Source organism: Heterocephalus glaber, unplaced genomic scaffold (assembly GCF_053883595.1).
Source record: "Heterocephalus glaber isolate CG9 unplaced genomic scaffold, H.glaber_assembly_v1.0 deba00001444, whole genome shotgun sequence".
NCBI classification, from domain to species: domain Eukaryota; kingdom Metazoa; phylum Chordata; class Mammalia; order Rodentia; family Bathyergidae; genus Heterocephalus; species Heterocephalus glaber.
In genome coordinates this window covers 12,642,458-12,666,853 of record NW_028258297.1, presented here as the reverse complement: position 1 = coordinate 12,666,853, position 24,396 = coordinate 12,642,458, and the positions used below count along the sequence as shown (strand labels likewise).

The following is a 24,396-nucleotide window of genomic DNA, read 5'->3' as shown; positions in this document are numbered from 1 at the left end:
ACCAAGTATTTAAAAAACAAAAATTTCATCAAATTATTTTCAACTGCCGTGGGTATCAGATAAGATAACTCTCTTATCTGAACATCTAAGGCATTTGTTGGCTGGTTCTCTCACTTCGTAGATAATTAATACATGTTACCTTCAGATGTCTCTTTTCTGGTTGTCTTGAACAATCCTGAAACCTTGCTACATCTTTAGCCTTTCAAATGATCTATTTATGCCTCAAGTTCCTCAAGGGCTTCTAGTGACAAACATTCTCCCATATAATTCTTTTACTCCCAGCACAGTGCCTCTGTCTTACTCTCTTAGCCATGATCCTAAGAAATTTAAGTGTATGATCTCATTTGATACTACTGAGAAATCCTGGGTAGGTACTGTCATTAACCCCCATTTTACAGCTGAAAAAATTGAGGCACAGGGAACCTGTGTGTAATAACATAGCCAGAAATGGGTAGAACAAGTACTGAACTCAGACAATGCAGCTCCAGAGTCAGCCAACTTTATAGAACAATAAATTAGTCTTCCTATTACTTATGAGATCTTAACACAAATTGTGATTTTTAAAGAACAGAGATAAATTTTAAACAATAATCCTGAATCTATGAAATCAAATGAATGATATCCTTCAAAGCAATAATTTGGTGAGTGAAATATTCACCCCATTAATCATGCTCTAGAACAAATCATTTCTGAAACCATTATTTTAGAATTGGTTTTCAGGGTCACTTATAAATCACTCACAAAGCCATGTCTTGTTTTTTTTATACTTGACTAAATGTGAATTATATCGATTTTTATTACAAACCATGGTAATGAAATGTTGTAACTTGTAGGAGTTTCTAAAAATCTAAGCAAATTTCAAAGGACAAAATTATTGTAATCATCCAGGCACATTAGCAATGGGCAACAAGTGGCCAGTTCTCAAACATAAAACTGGCACAAGTTATTTACAAATTGGATCTAGGGCACAAGAAAAAAGAAAAGTTAAATGCCCCCAAAAATCTCAAAGGTTGAAGGCTTGGTCCCATGAGATGGCCTTATTGGGAAACAGTGGAAACTTTAGCAGGTAGAGTCCAGCAAGAGAAGGTTAGGTCATTGGGCGTGTGACCTGGAAGGCCTCCATGAGGAGAGCAGCTCTGTTCTGCCACACACTCCCCAGCATGACGTTCAGCCTCACCACAGGTCGTAACCATGGGACCAAGCAACCACGGACTGTGGCCTCTGGAACTGTGAGCCAACCTTGCAAGGTGCATCTCATGTATTTTGTCATAGCAATGAAATTTTGACTAACACATGATGACCCCAAAATTATCGACCTATGCAACTAAGTGTTCAGAAATGACGTTTACTAACAAAAATGCAGGAGATGCACATTTAATGGAAGAAAATCAGGACTTCAAGTTTGGACACCCAAGAGGTTTCAATGTCATGCAAGGAGCAGATTGTTGGATACATTTGTCAAAAGTTCTAGCAGAGACTAGAGATACAGCTATACATTTGTGGGTCAACAATGTTAAACAAAAATTATAGACACCCAGTCCATTCACTTTCTTTCATGTTTCAGACCTGTTCTTCATTGCACACCCTCTGAGATCCACTAAGCACCTATGCTAGGCACCACCAGACCAGGCTGAAACACCACATGGAGTCACTACTACTAACGTTTCATGGCACCAAATCAAAACAAAGTTGTTGTCTGAACTTCTGAGAAATCAAAAGAGAGAAAGTAGTCAAATTCCCAAACAGGCCAGTTTCAGTGGGCATTAAAATAAAGTTTTCTCTGCTTTAATCCTGAATCTGAAGTAACTTCACCTCAAGCAATCAGTTACTTTTCTATTGTCTATTTCCCAAATCCTGCCTTATAAAGAAAGTAAATTTAAATGACTAATCCACTTTTTGCTCTTTGTTTATGTTTTCTCCAGCCCTTTTCTGACCAACTAAACTCATCAAAAACATATTCTACTTTATGGAATAAAGTGATCCTGATTCTAGAATATCAGTGAGTTAACTAGGATCTTTAAATTTATCGTAATTTGTTTTTCTGACAACATTATACCACTGATCTTTAAAATTATGAATCTTCATGAAATTGCCCTAAAAATCGCTTAGACCAAGAAAAGTGTTCTATGGAACTGAAAAACATCAGCAAAGAAGACTGAGGACATTGGGTCAGCAAGATAGGAACAAAACCAGTATGATCAAGTGTCCCGGCTGTCAAGTGAAGAAAAATCAAATGAAGACTAGGAAGTGTCATTCTGTTTAGGAACTTGGAAGTCACCGATAAGCTTAGTAGCAGCAGTTCCAGGCAGCAGTGGACACCATAGTTTAATTGTAGTGAGGTTTTTTGGAATAAAAATTGAAGGAGAGGAGTGAGTGTGACACAGGCAACTCTTATGGACCATTGCTGTCAGAAGAGCCAAGAAATAGAGTGGATAGCTGACAAGAAGTAGGGTACAAAGAAGATTTTTTAAAATACAGGGAATGCAATGTTGTATTTATTTGATTTTGAGAGAAAAGGAAGAACAGTTGTTAGAGCAAAGTCTTGACTAATTGAGAGTGGAAGGATCTAACACAGAAGTGGAAGAGTTTGTCTCAGAAACAAATGCAACTTCAGTGACAGCAGAGGGCAGGGGCACGGACTCAGGGAAGGTGGGCAGCATGTGAACACATAGAAGCTATTTTCTGGTTACTTTGATTTTCTCACTGGAGTAGGGAGCACCCAAGGAGGATACAAGAAGAGGTGCTGGATATTCAATGAAGAGTAGATGTGAAACACGAAGGAAAGTGAACAGACTCTGGAAACACAGTAGCACTTCCAGGAAGCCCAAGGATCTCCTCGGTCAGAGTAAGCCTGTTTGTGAGGTTCTCTCTGGTGACACTCAGCTGTCTGGACATAGGCATGGAGTAGGCAGAAAGTTGTAATTAATGAGACTTAGGGTTGAGCTAGGTGAGGCTCCAAACACCCCGAAAACAGATACATAGGAACTAAGGATATGTGCAAGGAATTGAGCCAGGATTAGGAAATCTAAACTGAATAAAGAAGGCAGTGAAACCAGGAAGGATAATGAAAAGATGTTAGAATCAACAAACTGTAGCTCCTAATGTGGTTTTTAAAAAGTATAGGATTTGGGCCGGGGATTTAGCTCAGTGGTTTCGTCGCCTGCTGCACAAGCGCAAGGACCTGAGTTCAATCCGCAGTACCAAAAAAAAAAAAAGTATAGGATTTGAAGAGCTCAAAGGAAGTGCTAGTTAGGAAGGTCTAGTCAGAGTGGGACTGACAGAAAGCATGTGCAGTCACTGGTGATTTGGTTTTAGAAGAGCCCACATGGCTCTCATCTAACTTCTTCTCATACCTCCTCCAATAGCCTGGCCTGATCCATGGTCTTCTCTCACCTGGAATACTCCAGTAGCCTTTTAACTGGTTACCTTGTCCCACCCTGTTCTCTGGAGTCTGGCTGTAACACAAGAGCTACAGTGGTTCTTTTGGTCAAATCAGGCCTCTTCCCTACTCAGAATCCAATTATGGTTGCCATCTCATTCAGAGAGAGAAAGCCATGTCCTCACCATAGCCCCACTGCCGTCCTGAATTCCTCTCCTACTATGCTCCCCACTGATGTCTCAGCCACACTGGTTCCCAACTGCTCCCTCAAACCGAGCCATGCTTTCACCTCAGGGCTTTGGCAGTGTTCCCTCCTGCCTGGGCACTCTTCCTCTAGACACCTGGGTGGCTTTCTCTCTTAACTACTGTCAGTCTCCAATCCAATACTGTCTCACCAGTAACCATGATTTAGAAGATTGGCCCACCACCTCCCCTGGCACATCTAATCCCATTTCCTGCTTCTTTTCTCTCCATTGCACATAGGATGATCTGCCACAGTACACTTTATAGTTGATCTGTTTATGAATCCTCCCCTTTAAGAACATAAGGTAGGGCATGATTTTCATGTCTTCCATTCACTGTTCTATTTCCAAGGCTTAGAACAATGTCCGGCACATACGAGGTGCTCAATACATATTTTTAAATCATAGTTATGTGACAGAACTCTTTAAAACTTAAATAGTTGATAGCTTCCCAAGGTGAGATGGTAATTTGCACAATTTCTCATAAATTTATTAAAAAGCTTTTACTGCTTTTAGTCACTTTGTGGTGTTAAAATTACTTTAATTAATTTATAAAATAATAATGCTATTTTATGTGACATAATTGAAAATAAACACGTCTATTCAAATAACTTTCATTTAGTATGTTTTATTTAGCATTTTAGGCCCTTTCTCTTCCCTGTAGTCTTAAGGAGATAACTCTACATTTATTTGTTGCTGGATAGAAGGTAACAAATTTCACTTGTTATTATGTAAGTAATCTACATGTATCTTGGAAGATCTGAAATATACAATTAAAAAATAAAGAACCAAAGAAAACTAGGCATGGTGGCACATGCCTATAATCCTAGCATTTGGGAGGCTGAGGCTGGAGAACTGCCACAAGTTCATGGCCAGCCTGGGCTACAGAGAGTTCAAAGCCAGTCTGAACTATGTACACAGAGCCTGTCTCAAACAAACAATAATAACAAAAAGAATTAATTGCACCATTTTTTTTAATTTATGCATCTTTTATGTCTTGGTAATCCAGGGCTTTTCCTGACCAACCAGCCTTGTTTGCTCTTCTTTGTTCTGTGTTAAAACAGTGTCCTACATATACCTATATAATGTAATTTTTCTTTCTGACTGAGTCATCATTATTTCGTCACCATTATTTCTCTCCACGATACGGTGAAACCTTTAAGGAAATGAGCCTGGTCATATTCATCTCTGTATTCTGAGAGGCAGAAATAAAACGTGGTACACAAAATAGACTCAATAAATGTTCACTGAATCACCTAAGAGATGAGCTAATTAATGGCACACAATCGTGTGTTAAAGTAGGCAAAGACGCTTATGTCTCAATGAATTATCTGTTTCTTCCTCTATAAAAAATGGCAAAGAACTCTGATTAGAAATCAGCAACACTGTGGAAATCAGTGTGGAAGTTTCTCAAAAAACTATAACTAGAGGTTCCAATTGACCCAGCTATATCTCTTCTTGGTATCTTCCCAAAAGAATTAAAAGCATCATACCACAGCGATATATGCACATCCATGTTTACAGCAGCAGTTTGTAATAGATAAATCTTGGAAACAGCCCAAATGCCCATCTACTGACGAATAGATAAAGAAGATGTGGAGAACTCCACAATGGAGTACTACTCTGCCATAAAGAAAGATGAGCTTCAGACATTTATATCTAAATGGATGGATGTTGAGACCATAGTCTTAAGTGAAATAAATTGGACACATATGTTTAATACTGCATTGTTTCTCTGGTATGAGAAACTGAAAGTGGAAATAAGGTCTGGGATGTATAATGGATGTTGGGAAAGGGGAAGAAAGTGTTCAAGTGGGAAGGGGAACAAGGGAGGAGGGAGGGGGAAGGAAGGGACAAGAAAAAGTGAAAATAAAAAAAATGGAAACAAAGCTTTTGAACATAGGGAGGGGAGGGGGCGTGCAGGGGGGAATGGGATAAAATAAAATAAAATTTATTAAAAAATAAATCAGACAATGATACAATTCCCAGGAATATTTATTTTTCTTTTTCAGTTATTTATGTACTTAGGTATCTCTGATAGAGATAAACTATTTAGAGAAAGAGCTGATTACTCAATAAATGCTGAATGGACCCCTTTAGGAAAGAGCAAATATATTATCTCAGCCATATAAACAAAGTACACAGGGGCCGGGGATTTAGCTCAGTGGTTCTGCTGCCTGCCTCGCAAGTGCAAGGTCCTGAGTTCAATCCCTGGTACCAAAAAAAAAAAAAAAGTACACAATACTAAAAATATCTCAATTGTTCAGAAATACTTGAAAAGGACTGGTGTCAATAAAGCTTTTTTGTTTCAAATTTACTACTTACTGAAAGCACAACATAACTTATCAGAGATTAAGATATGTCTAATAGTTTTTGAAGAATTTATTCCCGAAATATATGCAATCCTATTAAAAATGTTCAGTAGAATAACAACATTGCCAACTAAAGGCATTCAATTTTCTCATTGATGGGGTTTTTAGCCACATTTTGTTTACTATATCTGCCATGTACCCTTTTGTATGACATTACTAATAAAGCGAAAACAACAATTAAAAAGCCAGCATCCAAAGAAGCAATAGCATCATTTACTGTGATAATTCTGGGCTTTGGAAAGCAAAGGTAAAAACAGCTGGTAGGTTTCTGGACAAGTCTGGCATATCTATGGAGAGGTGTCACAGTAAGAAATCTAATTTAAATCCTAATTAAAAACCAAAAAACAACAAGTGAAGATATTCAAGGACAGCATCTCATGAATCCAACTTGACTACTAACTCATCACACAATGGTACTTGAAATTAGCTGAGGTCGCTATCCTACCTGGTCCAGCAAACAACCAACAATCAATATTGGTAATTATGAGTGTCTCAACCTGGGTAACTTCTTTGAATGTTAAAAGTGAGTGAAGTTACAAGTGGGGAAACTCTGGGTCCTAGATGTACTTACAACTCACTGCAGCCTTTATTAGCCAAGACAGTAGCAGTTGTTTCCTATATGGAATAGAAATGGTGTCTCTATTTGGCCTACTGTGTATATGATGCCAAAAGAATTTTGCCAAAGAAGAACACTTATTAGGTCATTATTACAAATAATAAAACCAGACCTGACATAATCTATCAAATATCACAATTACTGTGGTTTTATTAAGTGTCTTCCACAGCCCCATGCATTAAAGACTTGGTCTCAGGCTCCCCGCCTCCATCCAAGGCTCCTAGGGCAGTGAAGTTCAGCCAGTCCCAGCACCCAGAAGGAAGCTCCCTGCCTCCATCCCAGGCTCCTAGGGCAGTGAAGCTCAGCTGGCCCCAGCACCCAGAAGGGAGCTCCCCCACCACCATCCCAGGCTCCTAGGGCAGTGAAGCTCAGCCGGTCCCAGCACCCAGAAGAAAGCTCCCCCACCACCATCCCAGGCTCCAAGGGCAGAGAAGGTCAGGCAGTCCCAGCACCGGGAAGGAAGCTCTCCTGCTGCCATCCCAAGCTCCTAGGGCAGAGAAGGTGAGCCACACAGGCCCCAGAAGCACCTCTGCCCCCCACCCCGCCGTGAAAATGAGAAGACACATAAACAAGCCTCAAAAACAGACTTCCAGATCACCTACAGCAACCCCAAAGGGAAACGAGATGGAACAATCTAATATTCAACCCCACCTGGACTCTCTGAACTGGCAACAAAAGAGGATCTGGGAAAAATGAAATCAGAAATAATTACTCAGATAACAGCAAAGATTTTGCTCATGGTGCAAGACATGATTAATAAATCTAGAGAGGACACAGATGAAAAAATAGAAGATCTGAGGAACATGATGGAATGCCAACATAGGAAACAAATGGAATCCATAAAACAGATACAAATAGATTTCCAGGAGATTAAAAACTCCATTGAAAGTCTGTGCAGCAGAATGAACCAATGTGAGGATAGAATTTCAGATATAGAAGAAAAGATTGCAATTAGTGACCAGGAAAAGAAAAATTGCTTTAAAATTGTAAGGGAACACGAGAAATTAATCCAGCAGCTGCTAGATGATGCAAAGAAGAATAACATAAGATTGACTGGAGTCAATGAAGAAAGAGGAGAGAGTGAAGATGATATAAAAAAACTGTTCACAGAAGTGATGGCAGAAAACTTCCCAAGCAGGGGAAAAGAACTTGATATACAGATAAGTGAGGCATATAGGACTCCAGCTAGCCTTGATCAAAAAAAATCTACACATAGGCATATAATAGTTAGGATTCCAGAAATCTCAACAGAAGAACAAAATTCTACAAGCAGGGAGAGAAAAGAAACAAATCACACACAAAGGAAAACCCATCAGAATCACAGCAGACTTCTCAATGCAAACCCTCAAGCCAAGAAGAGCTTGGAGTGATGTATTTCAAGCCCTAAAGGAAAACAGCCTCCAACCCAGACTGATGTACCCTGCAAAACTATCTTTCAAAATTGATGGAGAAATAAGATACTCTCATGATAAAGAGCACCTCAGGAACTTCATGAATACCAAATGGGCACTCCAAAGAAATTTAGACAATACCCTAGGAAAAGACAATGAGGATCACAACCCCAGGAAACCCAGCAGAATGAATCCATTGGGCGTGACAAATTAAACTCAAAGGGGGAGAATCCAACAAAAAGAAAAAGTCATGACAAGGCTTTTAAAACTTTTGACTTCATCTCCCTAATGAGTGTATAATTCAATCTTGTTATTGTGCTGATTGGTATTTTTCTGATTCTAGAGTTGCACACCATTCCTTGTGCTGTACTGGCTATTTATCATCTTCTTGTGTCTACATTTTAATTGGGTTGTCTATTAATGAGCTCTAAGAATTCTTTATATATTCTGCTCATAGGTTATATGCATTGTAAATATGGTCTGTTTAAGGACTACTTTTCATTTTAATGATGTCATTTAAAGTTCTAAATTTTGATGGAATCTCATTTATCAATTTTTTTTCTTTTATATATCATGTTTTTTGTATCCTAGGTAGTTCTTGCCTACCCTGAATTCATAAATATTTTCCCTTATAATTTCTTCTTAAAGTTTTATACTTTTAGGCTTTCATATTTAGGTTCATAGATCCCTTCAAGTTATTTTCATGTATGGAAAAAAAAGGGTTGAGGTTAATTTTTTATATACGGATACCAGGTGTTCTAGTGTCATTAGCTGAAGACACTATCTCTTCCTTGGCTCTTGAATTGAGTTTATATTCTATAAAATGCTAATGTTAAATAATCTTTCAGTACTCAGTGGACCATATATGTGTGGTTCTATTTCTAGATTCTCTGTTTTAGTCCAATGATCTATATGTCTTTTCTTACACCAACACTGCCTTGATTACTGTAGCTTTAGAAGAAGTCTTAAAATTAGGTGCTAAACGTCTTCCAACACTGTTTTTGTTTTTGTTTTTGGCTTTTCTGGGTCCTTTGTACTCCTACATAACTTTTAAATTTCAATATCCAGTTCTTCATTTATAGCAAGTATACACAGACCTGAATTTTTATATATACCTTGTGTTTTCTAATCTTGCTAAATTCAAGTACAAGTTCTAGGGGCTCCTAGAGATTTCTTAGTATTTTCTCTGTAGATGATCATTTCATCTACATATAAAGATTTTGCTTCTACCTTGCCAATCCTATCCTAGTTGTGTCATTTTATTGCCAGACTATTTTTGTGGGGACTAGGTTTCAAAGTTTAATGGACAGATAAAGAGTAAGCATATCTGCCCTTGTTCCCCACCTTAAGGAGAAAGCATTGTATCTTCTCCATTCATACAAGGTGTTCTTGGTGGAAGAATGGAGTACATGTCTTTAATTTGTTGAGAAGTTTCTGTTCTACTTCTAGTCTCCTGATAGCTTTTACCATGCACAGCTGTAGAATTTGGTCCAATACTTTTTCTCCAACTAGTGACAGGATCATATGGCTTTTTCCTTTCCTCTGTTAAAATGATGACTTTTGGGGGTGGATCTTCCAATGCTGAACCAACACTGCCATCCCTATAACAAAACCATTTTCCACATACTGCCAGATCTGACTTCTAATAGTTTGTTTTGTTAAACAAATTTCTATCTATGTTCATAATTTTTTCTTCTATTACCTTTATCCAATTTTAGGATTAGCACAATGTTGAGTTCCTAAAATGAGGAGAGAAGTGTTCCTTCTTTTTTCTGCTTTCATTGTTTGATATAATTTATCAGTTAAAATGTTTATGAGCCTGCTGTTTCATATAGGCAGGTTTTCAAGCTAGGAATATACTTTCTTTAATAGGTGCTATTCAAATTTTAGATTTCCTCCAGAGTTAGTTTCATTAGTTTGTCTTCCAAGGTACTTCTTAGAAGTTGTCAAATTTATTTCAAAAAAGATTTTTGAAATATGCTTTCTATATCCTTTTAAATTCTGTAAAATCTGTGGTAATGTCTCCTAGACCTTGATATTGTAATTTAACAAGTGTATAACTGATATTGTGTGACAGGAAGAAAAGGTCTAAAAGAGCAGGGTAATTGGGAGGGGTAGGGGAAAGGAGAAAAAGGAAAGGAAAAAATATGAGAAGAGGAAACAAATGGAAACAAGGTCTTTGCAAATAGGGAAGGGTGGAGGGGGTGAAGGGAGGGCAAGGGAAGGGGAAAAAAAATAAGAACCAAGAGACTTATGTAATGGTACAAGATCCTAATGATGAATGTAACTGTATTTTATACCTAAAATGTACCAATAAAGTTAATTAGGAAAAAAAAAAAGACTTGGTCTCAGCCCCAGGTTCTGTTGGAAGATGGTGGAACTTTGTGTGAAAGCTTTGTGGGAGGTCTTCCAGTCACCAGGAGGGCATGTCCCAGAAGAGGATAATGGGACCCTAGCTCTATTTCCTACTTGCCTTTAGCATCCCAGCCACGAGGTAAATGGACTTTTTCTGCCACTTGATCTGCACCATGATGTTCTCTGCCTCAATGCATACTCAAAGCAAAGTGGCCAATTGGTCATAGACTGAAACCTCCCAAACTGTGAACCAAAGTAAACCTTCCTCTTTACGAGTTGATCATCTCAAGTATTTGTTGCAGCAACAAAAGCTCAGCAACAGCATAGTATTAAAATTTTACAAGAAAATGTAACATGATATATGGATATATGGAATCAATAGCAGGAGTGTCTCCGCAGGGGACTATTGTTAAGAAAGGGACAGAGGGGCCAGGGATTTAGCTCAGTGGTTTCGCTGCCTGCTGCGCAAGCGCAAGAACCCGAGTTCTATCCCTGGTACCAAAAAAAGAAAGGGACAGAAATTTGGCCATTCTTTGTTTGGGAAGGATCATTATTAGTCGTGATATATTTGCAATTTTGTTAAGTACACATACAACACTAAATAGAAATAAAAAACATTCATACGTATGTACTCATAAAATATACACATCCACCTAGATATACACCTTATACATGAACACATATAATGTGCAGCGCAGGGTCTCTAAAGAATATCATGTCTTGTTTTACTCCAAGATTTGGGAATAAAGATGACAGACTCTGGCTGTGCATTTTTGGTGGCATCCTTTATTGAAATATTTTACATTTATCTTCTTATTAGGATTTTAATGTTCCTTTCAGTTAGGGTCCAAGTAAGGATGGAGTAAAAAAATTAAGAAATTATACTTCAATGATATTCAACCATAATTATTCCCTGGTATTTCTTATCTGTGGAATTTTTTTCATGTGTTTTCTACTTTTATTAATTGGTAAAACTGTGACAGAGCAATAAGCTTTCCCAAGATCACAAAGTGAGCTGGAGCCTGAAGTCAGAGTAATTGCCCAATGTGTTTAGGTTAATAATTGTGCAATGCTTTCATATCAAACACCATCCCAGTTTAAAGCAGAGAAACCCATAAAAGGAGGGTATAAACTAAGGTTTTACCTACTCTCACATGAAAATCCTGTTTTTAAAACATCTACTTTTTTTCTCTCTCTGATTTTGTGATCCTGCTATGTGCAAAGCTACTGTGAGGTTATAGAGAGAAGGACAATGTGTTTTATTCTTTTAAGCAAACTTTTCTAGAAGCTGGAGGAATTTAAATAGTGAGCGATATGAAGTACAGTAGGGGTAGAATTACAAGGAATAGCATTTGATTCAGTGGCACTAGGAGAAGAATCATGTACAAAGTGCATCTGATAAAAGTTTTAAAGAATGGATCAAATATCCCCAGGTAAGAGAAATGAGAGCACAGCATGAGGATGACATTCTGCACAGAGAGACTGATGCATGAGAAAAGGCATGGAAGATGATAGTGAGAGATGGACCAGAAAAGGAATTTGGAGCTATACTATAAATGCTTGTGCGAGTTCTAATAGAGAATACTGCCGCGGGTTGAAACATGCCCAAACCAAACCAAGAAGATACATGCTGATTCTCAGCACCTATGAGGGTGATCTTATTGAGAAACAGGGCCTTTGCAGATGTAACCAGGCTAAAATGAGGTATACTGATTAGGGTGGACTCAATCCATTAACTAGTGTCATGAAAGAAGAGGAAAATGTGGGCTCAGAGAGGCACATAAGGAAAGTACCATGCAATGATGGGGGCAACTGGGGTGATACAAGTTTGAGGCTTGGTGAGAATAGCCAGCCAACACCAGAAACTGGGAAAAGACAAGGAAGGATCCTTTCCTAGAGCCTTCCTCGGGGCCTGTCTTACCCTTGCTGTGATGTCGGACTTCCAGCCTCCAAATGTGAGATGGAAAGTAACTGCTGCTGTGAGCTCCCAAGTGCGTGATAATTTGTTATTCCTAGAAAACCAATATAAATGCAAACCATATACGATTTTTTCTCTTAACCATGGCAAGATAAAATGGGATTCTTCTCACCATTATTTTCCCTTTTCTTGAAAAGGAAAGTGTAAATTAAAGAGGATCCATTTGGGAATGGTGCTATCTGTCTAGAGCAACTCTCACTACTGCAAGATCCTTTATAAAGAACACAGACCAAAGAAGAAACAACTTTTCTTCCAGAATATTAATGTCATAATTACTATTCTGTTAGGAGTAGGGTCAAAGTCATTTTACAAAGAAGAAAGGGGCTTTCTCACATGAGACTGAGCTGTGTGGTCTCAGCAAGAAAATCTTCACATGGCCAGGGGAGTCTGTACTTGGACACTTTAGAAGGAAATCAGCTCCAGGCATTCCTAGTGGAGAGCAGCAGGTCCTCCCCACTTCCCACCAGAGCCCAGTCTGAGGTCAAACCATACAGTGAAGGGCAGTGAACAAGAACTCTTCTCAAGGAGGAAATCGCAGTTCCCCAAAACAGATGGGTAAGAACATTAAAGTTGAGGGGGAAGGAAAAAATAGGGGAGAAAATAGGGAAGAGTATTAAAGATGAGCTACAGAAAGCAGATAAAGGCACTGATTTCAAATCAAACCATATAATGAAATGGGTTAACTGGAAAAAGTAACTAATATTGGTATTTTTTTTTAAGTTAACTCTTATAGTTTTATTCATCCTCAAACATCCTTGCTCTCCAGTCAAACACAGTGGTCCATATTGTCTTGAGCATATTTTGGATTATAATTGGAATAGAAAGAGACTGGGCTTTAGAAATCGGCACTTGAAAATGTAAAGAGAAAGGTCTTATGGAAGCATAACGGAGAGGAAAGCATGTCAATGGACAGGAAAAAGAACAGAAGGGGTGACCCTGGGAAAGACAGAAAAACTTTTGGGTACGTTGCAAGGCAGTTATAGAGGACTCAAGGACCACTGGACCCAGAGGAAAGTATGAAATCTCAGAATGGCTTTTCTGCATCCCCCCACCACACACACAGATAAAGGGAAGTGAGAAATTGGTGCTTTCCCCCCTGCTGGCGGAAGTGAAAGAGACCCTGAAATGCCAGCATTATTTTGAGCTATAGTATCTTTATCTAAGGAGTTTTCAAAAATATTATTGCAGGTTTTATTTACCTATAATCTAAAATAGGGCCGGGGATTTAGCTCAGTGGTTCTGCCACCTGCCTCGCAAGTGCAAGGTCCCGAGTTCGATCCCCGGTACCAAAAAAAAAACCAAACTAAAATAAATCCACTATAGTTTTTGGACATCTGTTAATTATTTCCATCAAAGTGATGGCCAAACTAAAAGAAAGATACATACAAAATGACAGAATTCGACAGAATTAAATGATTTAAAGAAAACCAACTCTTGAATTTTAGATGACACAGACTCCTACTCATAGGGTCTGACTTAAATTACAATAATAAAATCAGTTTAAAAAGTTGCACCAGTTCTTTATAAACTAAAAATTAAACATAAAAGAATCAAATGTTGTCAAAGGTGTTTTTTTCTTTAAAAAATATAAGAGAAATATAACAGAGACTCTTACAGTAAATGTACTGAACATACTTTGCAAAAGTAAATTGGAATTGGAATCAGATATATCAAATGTTTTCCATTTAATTTTTAAAAACTACTCATGCATCACCTATAGCTTCTGATTTCTAAGCCCATTTTACTCTTTTGAAAAGATTCCTGTACTATACAAAATTATTTTAATCTCATTAAGGAAAAATTAATTGTAAAGGAGGTTTATATGATTATATATAATATATAATAAATATATTAGTTCATAAAATGGGCTTAAAGGTTTATTTTTAGGAGAACAAAATTCCCTTCTAAATCAAGCTTTGTATGTACAATAAGACAAACACTCTTTGGTTCCAGTTTTCAACTAAAACAGAGCACATCTTCTCTGACTTTAGGACTTCAGAAGGTACTTATTTAGAATTTCATTAAATATCTGTCATTTTAACGACAATTTTTTACCATTTTGTATTTTTCAGGCAAAATTTAATGAAACATAATGCTTAATTCCTTCTGATAATAAGGTAAGAATATAGAACAATATTTTCTAAATGACTAAAATTTTTATGTATGTAGGTCATCTTATCTGAAATCAGCATTTCACAAAAATATTCCAAATGTGTCATTTTTGCAGAGTCCTGTTCAAAATACTTAAAATATTTTAGGATGAGAAAGTAAGAAACTAATTCTATATGCTAAGTATGGTTATCCAAAGTACAGAAAAACATTAATATGAAAAGAACCCCAGATGATGTGTACTTGGAATTTTTGCTTTTGTTCTGTAGAGATGATAAGAGAGACACATTTTTTTAACCTTATTTCTTTTTGATGTAACTAAAGACAAGTCTTGAAATTTCTGGGTCTCACTCTTCCGACTCAGGAAGCATATTCTTCAGATCGAGATGAGGATGAGTTATTTTTTCAAGCATTCAGAAATAAATTTACTTGATGCTGCTCATATTATGCTGAAGTTATTCCCATCCATTACCCTCTCAGGTTTCTTCAAATAGGGTCTGAGAAATGCTAACAAAACACAAGGCTCTTTCTCCATAGGAATTGAGAAAGTGTGGCAGAATCCTCAGCTATTCCATATCTGACATTAGTCTCACTCATCTAGAAGATAATCCCAGAAGGATATGGATTTTGTTTTATTTAGTGCTGTATCCCATATATCTAGAATCATATCCAGCACAAAATAGTTACTTAGTAAACATTTATTGGATGGATGGATGAATGGAAGGAACAATAGATGAATGGATGACACAGAACACTGATTTGTTTGCTTATTTTTTAGTTTAGTTTCATTTTTAACAGTACATGTGTTAAATTCTCTAAGAGATTGATTTTTGGAAGATGAATTGCTATATTCTATGTAAATGTGCAAAATGTTTACTTCCTACTTCTGGAACAAATTAATCATTTACTTACAACAGTGAGGAAAATAAGAAGGATGGCTTTGCTTATCTCTTCCACAGCATTCCAATTCTTTCACTGTGTCTAGTGATTTTTAAGGCGAGCACCAAGAGGTGAAGAAAGTCATCTTTTGGGGGACTTTGACCTATTAAAATGGTTTCTGTGGTCGACTGGGAAAACTTAGAGAAACGTTGCTCTCATAGTAATTGCTGAAGTAAGTGGGCTTATCTATATGGAGGGGCTATTTCTGTTTCTGCCACTGACCTTTTATTGCAACACGTTCAAGTCACTTGACCTTTTAATGCTTAATTTGCTAGCTGCGCAATAGCAATAATATCTACAATAATACTTTAAAGAGAATTACTGGAGGATCTATGCTGCTAATGCTCCCTGGGTTGCTGAACCAACCAGGTTCAGCTGAAGAACATGGTGCTACCCTTATACTCTCCTCTCTGTTACACCTCTTCTGAGAATGAGTCAATTGCCTTTTGGTTGCTCATAGGCCTGACAAAGCCACTTAACGCGGGTTAATTAAAGGCTTGAAATTATAATGATGAGTTCCACAACAGTTCTCCCATTACCAATGTGCTCAGAAATCTTGTTTGAAGTGCACAAATTAGCCAGATGTAAAATCGGGGGTGGAATATGAGGAGCCGAAAAGAAACACTACGAGATAATTTTCAGGAACTTTAAGCTCAATTGCTTGAAAGCATTTCAACTGCAGGTTTCTTCAGCTTTCTATTTCTGCTTTAGACAGACTAAGAAGTATCATGCCACTGCTTTCTCTATGTTTAACTGTCTAGCAGCTGCTGAAAAAAAAGAAAGGTCAGCTTTTGTTCCATAGAGTGGTTTTTAAAGACAGAGAATTACTGCTCAAATGAACTTCTGCATTTCAAAGGCATCCCTAATAAAGGAGGAAATGAGCTGGCAAGGTGAATCTCAACTCTAAGTAAGGATTCAGCTCAGTGGAATCAAACTGAAAAGAGACAAAGAAGTTTGAACAGATGCATTTTGTTTACTTGTGCATTCAGAGATCTCCAACACCCTTTTAAATGTTATCTAATCAGTCAGAAGTTAAATGACGCACCTTGCAAGTGAAAAGACCAAGATAGGGCACTTAAAGAAAAGGAGGAAAGAAATTTAGGGATAAACTCATTTAGAAAAACTTATTCCACTATTTTAAGAAATAGATAGCTAATTGGTAAAGAAGATATTTAAAGATATTAGTATTGACCATAAACATAGGTATGATGTACAAAGATATTGTCTGCATTATAAATTCTCTTGCTATTATATAATGAAGTCATGAAGTATCAATAAATGAGACAATGTTATATTGTCAGATCCATGAGGTACTTTAAATGCAGTACTAACATAATACATACATAGTCCCTCTTTTCCCAGACCAATATCCCCAAAACTTCTTATAACTCAAGCCACCATGAGCTGATATATTGATTAATATATGCCTTGTACGTTCATTCTACAACATTTAACAAACCCCTGGGATGTGCCAAGTAACACTCTAGGTATTGGGGTTATAAAAGTAAACAAAATGGACAAAAGCTCCAAGCCTCAAAGAACTGACCTCTATGGGTCGGGAGACATAAACAAATATATGGTCTCTCAAAATGTGCAGGCACTAAGTGGAGAAGTGGAGGATTCAAGCATATCAGGGGTAGTGGCTGCTATTTTAAGTCAAATGCTCTGAGATTGTTTTAAAAGAAAATTACAAGCAGAACAAGCAGCAAGTTGAAAGACACAAAAATAATTAGGGTTCTTAGCTTCAAAGTACAGCCACGACCCCCACCGCCATCCCAAGCTCCTAGGGCAGAGAAGGTGAGCCTTGCGGGCGCCAGAAGCACCCCCACCCCTCCCCCATGGAAATGAGAAGACACATAAACAAGCCTCAAAAACAGACTTCCAGATCATCTACAGCAACCCCAAAGGGAAACGAGATGGAACAATCTGATACTCAACCACCTGGACTCTCTGAACTGGCAACAAAAGAGGATCTGGGAAAAATGAAATCAGAAATAATTACTCAGATAACAGCAAAGATTTTGCTCATGGTGCAAGACATGATTAATAAATCTAGAGAGGACACAGATGAAAAAATAGAGGATTTGAGGAACATGATGGAATCCCAACATAGGAAACAAATGGAATCCATAAAACAGATACAAATAGATTTCCAGGAGATTAAAAACTCCATTGAAAGTCTGTGCAGCAGAATGAACCAATGTGAGGATAGAATTTCAGATATAGAAGAAAAGATTGCAATTAGTGACCAGGAAAAGAAAAATTGCTTTAAAATTGTAAGGGAACATGAGAAATCAATCCAGCAGCTGCTAGATGATGCAAAGAAGAATAACATAAGACTGACTGGAATCAATGAAGAAAAAAGAGAGAGTGAAGATGATATAAAAAAACTGTTCACAGAAGTGATGGCAGAAAACTTCCCAAGCAGGGGAAAAGAACTTGATATACAGATAAGTGAGGGATATAGGACTCCAAATAGCCTTGATCAAAAAAAATCTACACATAGGCATATAATAGTTAGGATTCCAGAAATCTCAACAGAAGAACAAAATTCTACAAGCAATGAGAGAAAAGAAACAAATCACATACAAAGGAAAGCCCATCAGAATCACAGCAGACTTCTCAATGCAAACCTTCAAGGCAAGAAGAGCTTGGAGTGATGTATTTCAAGCCCTAAAGGAAAGCAGCCTCCAACCCAGACTGATGTACCCTGCAAAACTATCTTTCAAAATTGATGGAGAAATAAGATACTCTCATGATAAAGAGCACCTCAGGAACTTCATGAATACCAAACCGGCACTCCAAAGAAATTTAGACAATACCCTAGGAAAAGACAATGAGGATCACAACCCCAGGAAACCCAGCAGAATGAATCCACTGGGCGTGACAAATTAAACTCAAAGGGGGAGAATCCAACAAAAAGAAAAAGTCATGACAAGGCTTTTAAAACTTTTGACTTCATCTCCCTAATGAGTGTATAATTCAATCTTGTTATTGTGCTGATTGGTATTTTTCTGATTCTAGAGTTGCACACCATTCCTTGTGCTGTACTGGCTATTTATCATCTTCTTATGTCTATATTTTAATTGGGTTGTCTTATTAATGAGCTCTAAGAATTCCTTATATATTCTGCTCATAGGTTATATGCAGTGTAAATATGGTCTGTTTAAGGACTACTTTTCATTTTAATGATGTCATTTAAAGTTCTAAATTTTGATGGAATCTCATTTATCAATTTTTTTTCTTTTATACATCATGTTTTTTGTATCCTAGGTAGTTCCTGCCTACCCTGAATTCATAAATATTTTCCCTTATAATTTCTTCTTAAAAGTTTTATACTTTTAGGCTTTCATATTTAGGTTCATAGATCCCTTCAAGTTATTTTCATGTATGGAAATAAAGGGTTGGGGTTAATTTTTTATATATGGATACCAGGTGTTCTAGTGCTGTTTGCTGAAAACACTCTCTCTTCCTCGGCTCTTGAATTGAGTTTATATTCTATAAAATGCTAATGATAATCTTTCAGTACTCAGTGGACCATATATGTGTGGTTCTATTTCTAGATTCTCTGTTTTATTCCAATGATCTATATGTCTTTCCTTACACCAACACTGCCTTGATTACTGTAGCTTTAGAAGAAGTCTTAAAATTAGGTGCTAAACATCTTCCAACACTGTGTTGTTTTTTTTTAACTTTTCTAGGTCCTCTGTACTCCTACATAACTTTTAAATTTCAATATCCAATTCTTCATTTATAGCAAGTATACATAGGCCTGAATTTTTATATATACCTTGTGTTTTCTAATCCTGCTAAATTCAAATACAAGTTCTAGGGGCTCCTAGAGATTTCTTAGTATTTTCTCTGTAGATGATCATTTCATCTACATATAAAGATTCTGCTTCTACCTTGCCAATCCTATCCTAATTGTGCCATTTTATTGCCAGACTATTTTGGTGGGGACTAGGTTTCAAAGTTTAATGGACAGATAAAGAGTAAGCATATCTGCCCTTGTTCCCCACCTTAAGGAGAAAGCATTGTATCTTCTCCATTCATATAAGGCATTCTCACTGGAAGTATGGAGTACATGTCTTTAATCTGTTGAGAAGGTTCTGTTCTACTTCTAGTCTCCTGATAGCTTTTACCATGAACAGCTGTAGAATTTGGTCCAATACTTTTTCTCCAACTAGTGACAGGATCATATGGCTTTTTCCTTTCCTCTGTTAAAATGATGACTTTTGGGGGTGGATCTTCCAATGCTGAACCAACACTGCCATCCCTATAACAAAACCACTTTCTATATCCTGCCAGATCTGACTTCTAATAGCTTGTTTTGTTAAACAAATTTCTATCTATGTTCATAATTTTTTCTTCTATTATCTTTATCCAGTTTTAGGATTAGCACAATGTTGAGTTCCTAAAATGAGGGGAGAAGTGTTCCTTGTTTTTTCTGCTTTAATTGTTTGATATAATTTATCAGTTAAAATGTATATGAGCCTGCTGTTGTCATATAGGTAGGTTTTCAAGCTAGGAATATACTTTCTTTAATAGGTGCTATTCAAATTTTACATTTCCTCCAGAGTTAGTTTCATTAATTTGTCTGCCAAGTTACTTCTTAGAAGTTGTCAAATTTATTTCAAAACAGATTTTTGTAATATGCTTTCTATATCCTTTTAAATTCTGTAAAATCTGTGGTAATTTCTCCTAGACCTTGATATTGTAATTTAAAAAATGTATAATTGATATTGTGTAACAGGAAGAAAAGGTCTAAAGGTGCAGGGGAAGTGAGAGGGGGAGGGGAAAGGAAAAAAGGGAAAAGAAAACATATGAGAAAAGGAAAAAAATGGAAACAAAGTCTTTGCAAATAGGGAAGGGTGGAGGGGGTGAAGGGAGGTCAAGGGAAGCGGAAAAAAATAAGAACCAAGATACTCCTGTAATGTTACAAGATCCCAATGATGAATATAACTGTATTTTATACTGAAAATGTACCAGTAAACTTGATGGGAAAACAAAAAACAAAAAAACAAAGTACAGCCACAAGACCAAGGTGGCCTGAGCAGAGAAAAGTAAAGAAGTAAACACCAGAGAAATCGGTGGAGGGACCAAGTCACACCGGGAGGCTTTTGAAGCCAAGGCAAGATTTGATTCTTTGCTGAGAAACTGGAAGTGTTAAAAGGCACTAAGCAGAAAGGGGACATAATCTACATTAGATTTTCAGGGGTTCACTGTGGCTGCTGTGTTAGGGAAGACACGAAGGATCGCACAGTTGAATAGGACCAGGAAGAAATGTTAGAGGGCTATGGCAAGAATCCAGGAGAGAGATGACAGTCTGCACCAGGTGGTAGTGAAGGACTTGGACAGATTCTGGAACCTCTGTTTTCAGAGGGATCACAACAAAAATGGCTAAAGAATAGGGTCACTCGGTGACTCACATCATGGGCTCCGAGAAGATCTGGGTTCAATCCCTTCTTGTCAACTTAGCAACCATGGGGAAATGTTCAGCTTCTCCAAGCTTCACCTTCTTCCTTTGTGAGTGAGGCTACTACGGGTACTTCATTGCTTTTCACCTTGCAGAGGTACAGGTGTTCCTTACAGATGTTCAGGTGACACACATTACTGATACAAAGATAACACTCGATAAATATGAGCCAAACTAATAATCTGAAAAACAGCAATGAGGAGCATAGTCATAGCGTCTTTTGAGCCAGGATAGTGACTGCACAGTCTGGCTCAGAGGAAGCTACTGAAATGCTGAGCAGGGAAACAGAATCCTATCGGTTAGTATTTTAGAACAATTCTTTGCCTTTTTGTGTGGAGTGGATGGAAAAGGGACTTACATGGATACAGAGACCAAAGGCTGCTGCAACTGTGAGCAGGAACTGACGGAGGCTGCAGGAGGAAAGGGGCAGGAAGAGCAAAGGAGAGAAGGCATCTCAGGGGAGGTCCAGGGGAATGCCAGCTTCTAGCTCAGTGACTGCTTAGACAATGTGTTGCTTGTGAGTATGGGGCTCAGAGTGTGGCCAGAGAGAGGCAGAGGAGGGCTTAAGATGAAGTTCCCTGGTCCCAGTATCCTCCTATCCCAACTTCTGGGAAAGGAGAAGGTCAGGATATGGACACAGTAGGGAGGGCCCAGCCACCTGTCACCACCTGCACCCAAAGTACTGAGCCTTTTTTGATATGTGTGCTTAAATTATGATTTTGGAACAGTTCTCCCTTAGTTTATAGCCATGTTAAACATGCAAGAATGATAAACTGTCACTACACAAACAAGTTAAATATGAGGCACTTCTAGAATCAGTGATACAGTCACTAAAATTGTGGGCAATAGAGGGAAACAATTTCAAGGAAAACTGGCCCAGGGAAATTGTTTTCAGTGAAGATTACACAACACGTGTCAGTGTATTCCTTTCGGAGCTCATTTACGAGCCCTCTTGAAGCATCCACTTAGGATCTGAGCCCTGGAGCTGATTGAATCGGAACCCTTCCCGATCCTAATAAGCTTCAGGAAGGTCGATGTGCCTCCCTTTCCTGCTTCCGTCTCAGCAATTCACTGCAACTCCAGACCCACTGACATTTAATTACCACTGTTGCTGGGATCTCAAAGCATGCCTTGCAGAGGAGAACCATAAAGCACCATACAGAGTCAGTGCACGTTGCTGCAAATCCCTGGTCTGGCAGATAAAAATCCGCTTTGGCAAAGTGGACCCTGTGAGTATTTCCAATTAGCCCTCTACTCTTTCTGCTTTTAGGCAATGCTACTATGCTCAGGGAAAGCAAATATCAACACGAAGAGCCCTAGAATATCCTGGGTATGGACCTTTTAACAACACACTCACACAAACACACACACACGCCACTCTCCTGAAGAGCAATCACAGTATATTCAGGACATAAATAAAGTCACTTCAAGCGACAGCAAGGCAATGTCAGTTTTATTTCTTTCTCCCTCCTCTCCAGGTTTTGGAGCTGACATCGCACTTTCACTCCTAAAGGTAGGGATCAGAAGAGGACACCATGACTGAGAGACTTCAACTCATTGCTCCTCTGCCTTTCCTGGGCGTTTTGGAGTGTACCTATAATCCCATGGCTCCCCAGCCCACTGCTGTCCAGTTTGGGACCCCACCACTGACCACCAGTTACTCTTCATAGCGTTAGTAAGTGCCAAAGCTGCCTCAGGCTGACGCAGCATCTTGTTCACTGAGTTCTTCAGGGTCTTTGGTCCTACCTTCCTCTATGAGGCCTCTCCTCAGTTGTTTTTATATCCTGTTTCTTCAGGCCTCTCATTTTTAGCCCATTACTATGAGTTTCTCTTTTGGCTGCTTTCCTTTAATGTTTGATATTACTCTGAGTTCCATTCTTGGTCTTTTACTCTTCTCTAATTGCTTTTCCTGGGAAAGCTCATCTACCTTCAGAATTCCAAAGAGCATCTATCCACTAACATCTCTGTACATCAGTGTTACTCTTCCTCCTGAGCATGAAGTACATAGAGTCAGCTCCCTGTTGTATACCTCAAAGCCAGGGGCCTATTAGCTCCTTATATCCCAAAGGCTAGAACCAAGCTTCTTCCTCCATGCCACCTGCAAGCTTGTCTGTCTCCAGTCTTGTCTCATGTGATGTGTGACCATCTGTTCACCAGTCAACCCTACACCTAGGAGCTGTATCATTGTCTCTCTCCCTAAGCCATGGTAAATCAGCTATAAGTAAAGTGTGGCTGGACTTAGGAAAGGACAGTGTGACTATTAATCCTGATGTGTCAACCTCACTGGATTAAGAACCACCCAGCAGATTATTAAAGCAGGCTCCTGGGTATGCCTGGGTGGGTCATGGAGGTGTGGCTTTGGGTACTATATATGGTCCTTCTCCCATTCCCTATGGCAGTTTTCTCCCGCTCTGTTTCTCAGCTGCCATGAACTAAGCAGCTTTCCTCCACCATGCTCTTCGGCCACGATGTCTCTGGTTTGGAGCCAGCATCATGGACTAAACTATGAGCAAATTAAACTTCTCCTCTTTTAAACTGTGGGTATTGGATATTATATTTGAGTGATGAGACAGCTGACTAAAGAGACAGTAGTGATGGCTTCTCCCTGACCCCAGGATAAAGGCCAAAACCTCAGCAAGATCTACATGTGCCCTTGATCCGACCCTGCATCCCTCTTCAGCCTTATCTTTGGCCCGCTTCCTTCTTGTACCCTAGCAATTCTGGGCACCTCTTGTGCGTTTTTTAGGGATTTTGTATATAAAGCAGTAAGAGGTTCCAGGTTCTCATACTGCTTTAGGAGACCAAGGAGTGTATGACTAGAAAGGAGAAAGTTACGATTTTTATTTATTTATTTAGTGTAAGCTATTTTTAGCAGATATTTTTCTGTTAATAAAACAGTCAATTTCTTTAACTCCTGAGAAGTCTGGAAGGTTAACAGAAATTAAGTAACAATCAAGTTAGGTTGATAGCAAGACAGCAAGATGCAGAAAGCACAAAAGGAGAAGGAAGGGGAGGAAATGAGAAGAGGTGGTATCAGTGTCAGGTGATCAAGTTATCGGTCAATTAGTGGAGAAGGGCAAAAGTCTGGAGCAGCTTTTTTTGAAACGGTGGTCTGCAGACAGTTTGAATTAAAATATCCCAGCTTTATGGTCAAAGGTGATTTCAGGCCCTATTAGACTTAAGAGTCTCCGCAGACAGGGTCCAGGAATTTGAAACACTGTATTTGAGAGACTCTTCTTTATACCTCAGCACAACACAGTGTTTGCCAAGCTATGCATAAGGTGTAAGGGGGAAACCAGCTTTGCCCCAGGTAGTTGTCTTTGGTTTGTTCTGTGGCCCAGATCCCCAGATCTTTCTCACTGCAATCCCTTTGCCTTCATTTCTCTGCTTCTGCTTCCTTCGAGCTAGAGTCATTCATACTCTTCATTCATACTGGATCTATTCATTTCCATCTAATAAATGAACATGCACCTGCCCTCCCAACTGATTAGTGAATTCTCATTTATAAAGTCCCCACTGTCTGCAGTGTATTTAAGTCA

At 38.4% G+C, this 24,396-nt stretch overlaps 1 protein-coding gene across 4 annotated transcripts in view; it reads right to left on the bottom strand.

The window, feature by feature from the left end:
• Positions 1–24,396, bottom strand: part of Itpr2 (inositol 1,4,5-trisphosphate receptor type 2) — a 462,238-nt gene that overhangs the window by 103,747 nt on the left and 334,095 nt on the right. The window lies entirely within an intron of this gene.